We start from the raw sequence: 5,120 nt of genomic DNA on the forward strand, positions 1-5,120 counted from the left end.
GCCGGAAGTGGAGTTTGTCAGCTGCAGCTGGGGCAGGTGAGTGCAGGTTTGGGGGCAGCAAGGGGGGGGTCAAAGGGCACTTCCAGCTCATGTGAACTGCTGCAGGGGGCAGGTGCTCTTTGCGCGTGCTGTGTAACTTCATGCAGTGCCTGTGTGTCAGAGGGGACCGTCACTTCTTTCAATGGCACATTTAAAGAGCACCTGTCATCATGGGGCTTGTTCCCAGTTGGTGTGCTTCAGAACACGTGCATTGTGGGAATGCTCGCCGCTGCGCAGTCCTGTGTTTTATAATTGAACCTCCTGTGCTTTTTGCTGGAGCTGGAAAACGCAACAGAATGCACGTGACGCATGCGGTGTGAATGAGCATTGTGGGGGGGATTCAATACAGACTTAGTGCTACTTACCAACCAGTGATGTTGCTAAGAGGGAAGAGCCTGATGGGTATGCTGAGGGACTACTTCCCCCATAAGGTTCGCTCTGTTGCCGATTAATTGACCGCAAGCAGTGGGCGGACTTCATAGCCAATAGCCGAATCTGCTCACTGTATGCGGCCAATCAGTAGCAGAGCGGTCCTGATGGGAAACTAGTCCCTCAGCATTTCCATCAGTCTCTGCCTCCTACTGTCAGCATCACTGGTTGTTAAGGAAGCTGCACCTCTGGTTACTGTATATGACTGAGCGATATAAATAAAAGATAATAATGAGAGGCTGTTGTCATTGACAATTGACGGGAATCTTTACCACACTGTATATGTGACCTCCGTCCTCCCCTTCAGTCTTATATGTGACCTCCGCCCTTCCCTTCAGTCTTATATGTGACCTCCGCCCTTCCCTTCAGTCTTATATCTGACCTCCGCCCTTCCCTTCAGTCTTCTCTCTGACCTCCGTCCTCCCCTTCAGTCTTCCATCTGACCTCCGTCCTCCCCTTCAGTCTTCCATCTGACCTCCGTCCTTCCCTTCAGTCTTATATCTGAACTCCGCCCTTCCCTTCAGTCTTCTCTCTGACCTCCGCCCTCCCCTTCAGTCTTCCATCTGACCTCCGTCCTCCCCTTCAGTCTTAATCCTCCCCTTCAGTCTTCTCTCTGACCTCTGTCCTCCCCTTCAGTCTTCTCTCTGACCTCCGGCCTCCCCTTCCTCTTATATCTGACCTCCGGCCTCCCCTTCCTCTTATATTTGACCTCCGGCCTCCCCTTCAGTCCTGCACAGTGGTACCGGCTCCTCTTCCTCTGATGTCACTGCACACTGGGAGCTTCTCACAATGTGCATTAGAAGCTGCAGCAAGTCAGATGGAGGCCGCCTCAATAGGTTCTTCACTGGCTTCTCTTGCTGGGCAATGACAGCTGAGGCACCGGAAGTGAGACGATCAGCGTCTGTTGCGGCCCCATTCAGTGGGGAGATGTTGGGTGGTGAGTGAGGGAGGGGGCACGCTTCACCGGCCCCTGGCGGCAGCTCAGTCTGATTAGAGGGCCCCGGTGCCAGTGATGTACGGTATACGGCCGGTGGCAGTGTAAGGGTTAAAGGGTCACCTTTGGCCAATTTTGGGTATTTTAGGTAATTTTCGACGTGCGCAGCTTTAAGGCCGGACGTGTGTGATATCTCTTTACTCAGCGCGTCCTCTCCTTTTTATATTTGGTGTTTTTTGTGCAGTAAAAAGAATTTCAGTGTTTTTACTACTAAAAATATACATTTTGATAAAAAATTGGGATAAATATTTGCAGCTGACGCCGGTTCATCCTTCAGGCCCCATTCACACTGAGCGACGTGGGCATTGCACGTTTTTCCGAGCGATCTCGTGCTGAGCGGCTTTGAGCTACATTGCGTGAGCGACAGTGCACATTTTATCGCGCTACATAGCGCGTTTTTTGGGTGGGACTTCGTCGCTGCTACATTGAGCTGTAACCAATCAACAGCGATCTTGATGCGACATTCTTTCCTTCCATTTTGCAATGCAAAAGTGACCCTTCTGTCGCGCTATATCGCCGGTAATGCGTGATTTCGCGCCTTTGAGTCAATTGGGGGCCGAATCGCGCGACATGCGCGGAAAAAAAGGGTCATGTACGAGCGACAAGCTACAGGCGACATTGAGCTGCGAGATGTGAGCAGCTCCATTGGAATGCATTGGACAAGCTACATAGAGCGATATCACGTGGAAATATGCGCGATTTTGCGGCGGGGTTCCTGCGTTCAGAAAAGATGAATAATTTTTTCGGGGGCTTTAAGTGAGTTTTCATGTAAAAAAAAATGTGCGTTATAATAAGTGTGCGCAGAATGAAAAATAAAAATGTCTCCGGTAGGTGAATGCGGCAATATCGGCGTCGTTCCCGCCGGTCGGTTACAAAGTTTCTTTTTGTTACACCTGCCGGTGTCCTGAGGTTTTGTGTCGCGGTGGCAAATCCTCATCCGTGTGCTGAAGCCGGGATCCTGCAACGCGCACCGGTCTCCTTGTTTACATTGGTCTGCAGCCAATAGGAGAGGCAGCCGGAAAGTCCTGTTGGATGACATTGCCGGGCGGGGAAGTGATGATGCAAATTGAGCGATCCCAATAGTAATCCCTGATCCCGTCTCATCTTATGCTTCGGTCACGGTGTATTCAAGGGATGCCCCGCCTGAGGTTTCGGGTTTCCTGAGATGCTGGGAGTCCAGGGGCTGATTGAAGCTTTGTCGGTTATTACTGTACGTTTAATCTGCCTATGCTTTGCCCTCCCTGGTTCCTCTTCTCTCCGCTCATCAACACGTGAATGACATTTATTAAAGGAGAACTATGAGGGGGGGGAGGGGGGGTGCTTTTCACTCACCTCATAGTTCTAGCCGACCTGTGACAATGAGACTGTCACAGGTCGGCTCAGTAGATCGGGAAGTGAGCGAACACATACCGGGTTCGCTCACCTCTCGATCCTGTCACTGCCGTGACAGGGGGAGGGGCTGGATTCCCCTCTCCCCGCTCCGATCCTCCAGCGCTGACTGGCGGAACCGACGGGGGAGGGGGCGGGTACAGCTGGCTCTGCCTCTAGATAGGCAGAGCCAGCTGTCACTCACGCAGCTGGGCGGATCCCGGCACAATCGTCTCAGTATACCGCGAGCTGTACCTTGCGGTATACTGAGCTTAGGGTAACGGGAGGACGCTAGTTGGTGTCCTCCCGTTACCCTAAGGAGAACTATGGAGAAAACCCTTAACCCCATAGTTCTCCTTTAAATAAAACCTTTCTGTTTTCATGACAAACTTTATTTTATTCCGGGTCCCTGTGCTTCTCTGTGCAATGCAGGCAGTTCATGACTGGCTCCTCCCTTCCCCCGTCAACATACTATTGACAAGTGTGAATAAAACGTTTCTATTATCATTACATACCTTTTTTTTTTTAGACCCAGCGATGTCATCACTGGGCCCCTGTGCATCTCCACATGTGCTTCTGCCTGGCAGATCACGGCTGGTGGGAGGGACCAGCAGGGTGCTGGACATAGCTTCCTGAAAACAATACAGGACTCTGCCTCAGTTCTTCTCTCAATAGCCCTCAGCTCTGATGCAAGCAGTGGGTGGGCTCTTGGGAGGAGTTATGCAAATAGCAACAGGCCTTGATGGGTGGGTGTCAATCTATAGGAGTGGGCGTTCCTAGGCAGGATGTATTTTCATGCAGACCGCCCTGGTTAACGCCCACCTGATGCAAGCAGTGGGTGGGCTCTTGGGAGGTGTTATGCAAATATCAACAGGCCTTGATGGGTGGGTGTCAATCTGGAGGAGTGGGCGTTCCTAGGCAGGCGGTATCTTCATGCAGACTGCCCTGGGTAACGCCCACCTGATGCAAGCAGTGGGTGGGCTCTCGGGAGGAGTTATGCAAATATCAACAGGCCTTGATGGGTGGGTGTCAATCTGGAGGAGTGGGCATTCCTAGGCAGGCGGTATCTTCATGCAGACCGCCCTGGGTAACGCCCACCTTATGCAAGCAGTGGGTGGGCTCTTGGGAGGAGTTATGCAACTATTAACACGCTACCGGAAGTATCGGTATCGGTACTCAGTATCGACGAGTACTAAAATGTACATTTCAGGTACTCGTACTCAATACCGCAAATCCGGTATTGGTGCATCCCTACAAATTAGTAAACTAAAGGTGAGATTGCAGTCTAGAGCTGCAGCTAACGATTATTTTCAAAATCGATTAGTTAGTCGATTATTAAGTTCGGTTAATCGGATAAACAATAAAATACATTTTTAAAAATGGCTCCAGTGATGGGACTACTAGTTTGTATTGAGATTGCACTCCATCAAGGGAGCAAGCTTGGAGCGAATGTCAGAACTTCCCTCGGAACGTCGCAGATATTCCCTTAGACGTCGATAACCAGGAACAGAGGAGCCGGGGCCACGGACGCAGCAGACACCTCGTCTGGGTCTACTCGTCCCCGAGAGGCGCCGATCCCGGCAGAAGGAACGTCGTGACGGTGACACTCGGATGAGGTTGTGCGGCTGCGGTGACAGCAGGGACCTGGGGCTCCCGGTCTGCCCGTCTCTCCCTTTACAGGGCCAATACTCTGGAGTTGTCAGAGTGAACTGGCGCCGGTCCCTCGGAGATATGACGGCCAATCATCGGTGGCGGTTTTTTGTTGCTGCTGATAACATTCAGGATTGTGTGTGTAAAAGTCCCGAAAACACCCAGAAAATAAGACCTGCCGCAGTGATATCACTTTCTGAACTGTTGCCATAAATTGGCATCTCTGGAGAAGCATGCAGCAGAGGAGGCTCTCTGTGTGGAAGCAGTGGTCTCTCTGCAGAGGTTTAACAGCCCCCCCCAGTTCATTTTCTTTAGACAGAAGCCACAGTCTGAGTAGAGAAGCCTGTACCCTGCCAGCTTGCTGCGGAAAAGGATCCTTGTTCCCTGTGGGGAAGCAGTGGTGTCTCTGCAGAGGTCTGACACGCCTCCTGCTGAGACAGAGCTAGAGCTCTCCAATCCCCAAGGAACGTGAGTTTACTGATGGCAGAGCTATAGGTCTGACTCAGCAGGGGGCATGTCGGACCTCTTTAGAGAGACCACTGCTTACCTACAGAAAGAAAGGGTCCTTTTCTGCTGCATGCTGGCAGGGGACAGGCTTCTCTACTCGGGCTGTGGCTGCTTTCTAAAGGAAAATTCCAGC

The 5,120-nt window shown here is 51.7% G+C and overlaps 1 protein-coding gene across 1 annotated transcript in view; it reads left to right on the plus strand.

The window, feature by feature from the left end:
• The first annotated feature begins 6 nt into the window (after positions 1-6).
• Positions 7-5,120, plus strand: part of SLC39A11 (solute carrier family 39 member 11) — a 204,503-nt gene continuing 199,389 nt past the window's right edge. The window contains exon 1 of the mRNA XM_018570330.1: positions 7-36. The gene's annotated coding sequence lies outside the window, so the exon portion shown is untranslated. The remainder of the gene's footprint in view (positions 37-5,120) is intronic.

This window comes from Nanorana parkeri, unplaced genomic scaffold (genome assembly GCF_000935625.1).
Source record: "Nanorana parkeri isolate BGI_ZX_2015 unplaced genomic scaffold, ASM93562v1 scaffold1507, whole genome shotgun sequence".
Classification (NCBI taxonomy): domain Eukaryota; kingdom Metazoa; phylum Chordata; class Amphibia; order Anura; family Dicroglossidae; genus Nanorana; species Nanorana parkeri.